The sequence below is a fragment of the Corvus brachyrhynchos genome, unplaced genomic scaffold, assembly GCF_000691975.1.
Source record: "Corvus brachyrhynchos isolate BGI_N302 unplaced genomic scaffold, ASM69197v1 scaffold9, whole genome shotgun sequence".
NCBI classification, from domain to species: Eukaryota; Metazoa; Chordata; class Aves; order Passeriformes; family Corvidae; genus Corvus; species Corvus brachyrhynchos.
Genome location: NW_008240037.1, coordinates 1,069,294 through 1,075,748, shown reverse-complemented (window position 1 = coordinate 1,075,748; position 6,455 = coordinate 1,069,294). Strand labels below are relative to the sequence as shown.

The 6,455-nt window shown below is 37.6% G+C and overlaps 1 protein-coding gene across 8 annotated transcripts in view; it reads right to left on the bottom strand.

Annotated features, from left to right (window-relative positions):
* MGAT4C (MGAT4 family member C) overlaps nucleotides 1-6,455 on the bottom strand; it is a 338,762-nt gene that overhangs the window by 78,023 nt on the left and 254,284 nt on the right. For 5 of the 8 annotated variants that reach the window (XM_017743945.1, XM_017743948.1, XM_017743949.1 and 2 more), the window contains one exon: nucleotides 3,270-3,330. The exons of the other annotated variants lie outside the window; for them this stretch is intronic. The gene's annotated coding sequence lies outside the window, so the exon portion shown is untranslated. The remainder of the gene's footprint in view (nucleotides 1-3,269; nucleotides 3,331-6,455) is intronic. 8 annotated transcript variants of the gene reach the window in all.

Here is a 6,455-nt window from a genome sequence, read left to right as displayed (position 1 = left end):
ACCAGAGTAATAGGATGAAAATAAGTATGTTGAGTATACAAAAAAATCCAAACCAAATCAAAAAGCAAACCTTTTGTTTGTTGTCTGTGAAATAATATTTCAAAGAAGATATAACAGCCGGATCCCTACAAATTTATGGGGCCTGCTGGGATTCATCCAAGAATCCTCAAAAATCTACCTGATATCATCACAGAACTTCTCTCAATTATTTTTGAGTGGTCTTGGGAAGCTGAAGAGGTCCCAGTTGACTGGAAGCTGGTGAACATTGTCCTCCTTTTAAAAGGCAAGAAGAAGGACATCAGAAACTACAGGCTTGTGAGTCTCACTTCAGTGCCCAGTAAAATTATGCTAAACATTATTCTGGGAGGTATTAAAAAACACCTTGAGGACAAAGCAGTCATTGGTCACAGCCAGCATGGCTTCATGAGGGGAAAGTCCTGCCTGTGCAACCTGGTTTCTTCCTGTGACAGGACATCCCACCTAGCTGATCTAGGAAAGTCAGTAGATGTAATCCTTTTGGACTTCAGCAAAGCTTTTGATAGTGTCTCTCACAGTGTCCTTCTGGACAAAAAGTCCAGCACACAGCTGGATAACCAGGTTATGTGATGAGTGAGCAACTGATTCACAGATCATGCACAAAGACTTGTGGTGAATGAGGTGACATCAGGCTAGCATCCGGTCACTAGAGGGGTTCCAGAGGGGTCCATCCTCAGCTCTGTGCAATTCAACATCTTCATTAACAACCTGGATGTGGGACTCAAAGTAATATGAACTAAATTTGTCAACAACACTAAACTGGGAGAGGCTGTCAATTCCCTTAAGGGCAGAGAGGCCCTGCAGAGAGACTTCAATAAAGTAGAGAGACAGGAAGTCACCCGCCATATGTCATTTAATGAGAGCAAGTGCCAGATACTGCACCTGGAATGGGACAATCCTGGTTGTGTCACCTGGAATGGGGCAGTTCTGGTTGTGTGTATAAACTGGGGAATGAGAGGCTGGAGAGCAACACTGTTGAAAGAGACTTGTGGGTCCTGGTCAGTGGCAAGCTGAACATGAGCCAGCAGTGCCCTGGCAGCCAGGAGGGCCAACCGTGTCCTGGAGTGCATCAGGCACAGCATCGCCAGCTGGGCAAGGGAGGGGATTGTCCTGCTCTGCTCTGCACTGGGGCGGCCTCACCTCAAGTGCTGGGGGCAGTTTTGGGTTCCACAATGTAAAAAAGACATTAAGCTCTTAGAGGGCATCCAAAGGAGTGCCATGAGGATGGTGAAGGGTTTGAAGGGGAAGGTGTATGGGGAGCAGCTGAGGACACTTGTTTTGTTCAGCCTGGAGGAGACTGAGGGCTCATTGTGGTCTTCAACATCCTCACAAAGTGGGTACAAATGTCTTCACTCGTGTGACTTGTGACAGGACTCAAAGGAGAGCCATGAAGTTCCTTCAGGGGAGGTTTAGGTTGGATATTAGAAAAAGGTTTCTCGCCCAGAGGGTGGTCGGGCACTGGAACAGGCTCCCCAAGGGAAGTGGTTACAGCACCATCCTGACAGATTTCAAGAAGCATTTGGACAATGCTCTCAGGCACATGGTGTGACTCTTGGTGTGTCCTGTGTAGGGGCAGGAGTAGGACTCAATGATCCTTGTGGATCCCTTCCAACTACACATTTTTTCTATGCTTCTAAATCAAAGCCTTATCTCTTGGCTTCTTACAAGTTTATACTTTGAATTAGTAAATTCTAAGTCATCATTTTACACAGAAGTATTAAAGGATGTCCAGGAACACTTAATAGAATCTGGGAAAGGGAGCACATGAAGAAAACACAATAAATGTGTATATATAATTCTGTAATGAGTGAAAGAAAGATTTTTTTTTTCTGCAGTTTTGGGAAGAGATACCAGCATTACTCCATGGGAGGGGTTTCACATAAATATGGTTTGCAAAATAAATGCAACCAATTCAAAAAGAGATAGAAAAAGCATGCATCAGGAATTAAAAAATCAGATTCAGAAATTCAAATTATTTCTAATAATAGTAACAGTATCAGTTTATAATCTGTCCTGGGGTGATGTCATGAAGCTGCTTTATTCTTTGACCATCCGCTCAATGCCCAAGGACACTGTTTCTTTAGGATGGACCCAAGTGTGGGGCAGTTGAACGGCTGGGCCCAGCGGCTCGGGGACTCGGCCGGGCTCGGGAGGGAGTGAGCCAGGAGCGCTGTGCTGCTCTTTGGGGTTCTTTTGTGTTCCAGCTAGCGGGAAAAAGGTTCTGTTGGTTTATCTTGTTCTTTTTCCCTTTCCTTCTCCCCTTGCCTCACTGCCTCCCTTCCCTCCTCTCCAGTCTGGGGAGGCTGCGGGTGGCCGCAGCTGGTCCGAGCCCACGTCTCTATTCCCTCTCCGGGAACTTGTTGTATTTCGAGGGGTTTTTTCCCTGTTTATCCCTGTTTTTGTTTGTTGTTAATAAACAGTTTGGCTTTTTTCCGCTCTCACTTGCTGTGACCCACTTGTCTTATTGGTGGAGGAAAAGGGGAGGCCCTTTTCCCTTTGGCGGAGACCCTCATTGCGGAGTGTTTCCTCCGGAAGTTTTGTCTCCAAAACTGAGACAAAATGCAACCAATTCAATAAGAATTAGAAAAAGCATGCATCAGGAATTAAAAAATCAGATTCAGAATTTCAAGATAATTTTATAATAGTAAAAGTATCACATTATAATCACTGTGGAAAATAGGTGATTTCAAATTAATAGATTATTTTTAATTCAATAAACCTAAGGGAACATTTCTCTTTATGCAGGGGAAATTAAGGAAGTCTTTGAATTTGCTATCCAGGGAGAATTTAGGACAGGTATCTAAGAGAATAAAGAAGAAACCAGCTAAAATACTGATTATATTTTTAGTAAAAATATTCATTAAGAGCTGATATAGAGTGCCATTTGATGATACAATCACAGATAATTATAAGCTTCAGGGGAAGTTCTTAAAATTGTTAGATTGTTGCATTTCATGTTTTTAGTGATTTTTAATATTTCAGGTATACATTACATTGCAATCTATCATGGTGTGTCCAATCAGAAATTAATGGCATTAACAAATAATTTTCACTTATATTTTTTGTCTGACTTAATATGAATTTAACTCATTAAGATAAAAAAATAACATTGCATTCTAGCCTTTAGAAATGGATTTTCTTATGTTATTAACAGGTCTATTAGAGCAGGGCATAATGAATGAAAATCTAACAGAAGAATATATTTGGGTTAATAATAAAGTTTCACACAGTACCTTATTAAGATGACTTCATTAGCAAAATTGACAATATATTTGAAACCATTCCCATTGTAAACTGCAAAGCAGAAAAGAATCTTCATAAGAAAATCAGAAATTAATATTAACTGTTCTTCTTTGTAATCCTGTTTTAAACTCCCACAGGCAAGTTATTACTTATGGACAATCAGATTAGGAACATATGCTTTTTAGTACATGTTGTTTCATATATTTATTATTTTATATAAATAAGGTGTTATATTCACAGTGAAAAATATTATTAAATAGGTAATATATAAATACATATCTTTATAAATACACAATCATAATATCTATGCAAATATAAATATGAATATATTGTGTATGTGCATGCAAATATAAAGTCCTTCTTGTTTACATGAATACTTGAATATCTATTTCTGTAAATATATAAATATATTTCATATTATTAGCCTCATAGTACTCTTATAAGTCTAACTATTTCTTTTTAAAGATGGGTCTTGATGCGCATGGAAGCTATACAAATTCACATCAAAAAATTGTAAGAAAATGGATAGTTGAAGGCATATAGGCCAAGTCCTAGAAAATGACTCAAACCATAGAAGCATCCTTCTTTTCTTGCTAACTCAGAACATAGACAGGACATCCTCCCAGGGAAAACTCTTAGCAGAAAATTATTTCAGTGATAATGAAAAAGTGAAAAGCCAATGCTCTTGACATAAATTGTTATCTTTTGTTCTATATGTATGTGTGAATCAGAAATTCTGTCCTTAGATCTGTTATTCTGTATTTGGTTCCAATTCATATGCTTCCTTGGATGAATGGTGACTGTGACCTCTATTGCTGTTTTGCTTTCCTTACTGTCATTCATATTTTGACTCCTGTAGAAATAAGTTTAAAAAATTAGCTTGACCTACTTTTGATCTCTAAAACTTTTAAAATATGATCAATGGCAGGATATAAAGCATTAATAGATACAACCCAACAGCTAAATGAATCTCTTATATTTGATAAATTATCTCAAACATCTTCTAGGAATACCAAAAAAATTACCTACTTTTCTTGGATGTTCCTTGTAACTGTGGCCTTATTTTATTTGAAAGATTAAATGCCTCTAGTTATTTAAGCATTGTTGTCCTCAGCATGAAGGGCAGATTCAATAAACAATTACCTTGCACTGTAGCAGCCCAGACAAAGAGCCCTACCAGTCATCAAAAGAAAGTTAACACAAAGAGGCACCTGCCACTATAAACACAGAGACAAGGGAAGATCTGTCCTTTTCTTCCCCATTCATCCAGAGCTCTGCGTAGATAATTTCCACAACTGAAATGTTCTCTACCCATTTTCTTCCATTTTACTCCCCATCAACTGCCAGCAATCAAACAAAACTCAGCACTACTTAGGGCTTGAGGACACATGCTGAGGGCATGTGCACACTCTTCCCACTCTGCCTTAACAGCTGTGTACCATTCCACAGGGAAATTCTTATGCTATCGACAGTCTGAAGAAATCACAAACTTTCAAGATATTTTCACTTTTTGCTGATGACCTTCCCTCTCTCCCTTCTGTTTGTGGCAGACTGGACAGGGCTTGAGAGAGTTCTGAGACTGAAAAACTTGTATATCAGGACTGTTTGTCTCCCTCTTCCTAGATGCTATTTTCTTTCACTATCCATGATATGACTCTGTGGGAAAATTGTTGAGGCTAGAATTTCCTCTTTGGGTCCAGTTTTTCTGTCATCTCACAGCCACCACAAAGTCTCTACTTCAGCATATCTTGGCCTCTGAGTGATTCCAAAGTCCAAAGCTTAGGGGTCATCTACAAGGTATTTACATCTAGTTATAAGACTAGAAATTTGTGCAAGGTGTGAAGGTTTTGATACGGGGAAGTGTAAAAAAATTCTGCATCTCATATTTTGAAGACCAGATGACAGACTATAAAAACTCCATATAATCTATGTGAATGAAAGAATGTCTTTATTTAAAATAATTAATTCAATTAAATATTGCTGACAAAAAGGACTACAGGTGATCACTAATAAAGTATCCAATTTGGAAAAAAAAACACTGATGAGGAATGAAGGAAAATATTCAGAAGAAACTGAAACAAAATCCTGGTATGTGACTAGTTGCCACATATCCTATTTCAAGTGGGGCAAATTAAGAAGGCTGTGTTGGAACACAACAAGAAAAATGGTTATTAACAATTTACTATCATGCCGAAACCATGTAGTGGTCACACATTTTATATACAATGAAGGGAGTTATCTTATTAAACGTAAACGCACCTGTAAAAGGGAGAGAAATCACAAGCTTGAGAGAGTAATGAGATAAGCTTAAAGTCTGAACTGTTTGCATGCAAATGACCTAATCTGAATGAAATTAATGTTTGCATTTCAATGCTATTCTGAAAGCACTGACATTCCTATTGTTCTATCCTTACTTTCTTGAATTTTCTTAGAAATAAGAAAAAAACCTGCCAATTAAAAGGGTAAAGGGCATCTTGTACTCTGTCGTCACATCAGCTTATAAATGCTTGTTTCTAAGTGAAAACTTATGCTAAAGTCCATCAAAGACATGTCTGAAATTATTTGTCTTGTTAGCAATTTCAATGCAGTTTAAAATTTTTAAGTGTATATTTGATTTCAAATGTAGTAATGTCAAAAAGATAGTGAGATGACAGACCTCATTCAGATGGACCAAACATTAGTAACTTTAATTTTTTTTTCATATTAAGAAAACCTCTTTGCATTTTACTAAGCTTTATGCATTCCATAATTAAAGAAATAAAGAACCTGGAGTCACGTCTGACTTCATCTACATTTGATTTCTAAACATTTAGTCTATTATTTCTGCAAAGGATATTTCAGAAGAGCTGAAGAGTATTTAAGGTATTTGCTTTCCATGCAATTTTTTCTTAGACCCACTATAAAAACACAGGAAAAGCATTTTCTTTGTTCCATCAGATGTCGGTCTGACAGAGAACACCTTTCCAGTAATATGTGCTCAATATTTTGACCTCAGCCTAGCAAAACATTTAAAAGCATTCTTCATTTTAAACACATTAACAGGTTGTATTTCTTTAAATTATGAATATAAAGATTTTTTGACAAGCGAGGGTAAATAACTACAGAATTGCAGAAAACCGAATCCAACACAAGCTTCAAATATGGATGTCACACTAATTCTAATGTAACGCTAATTC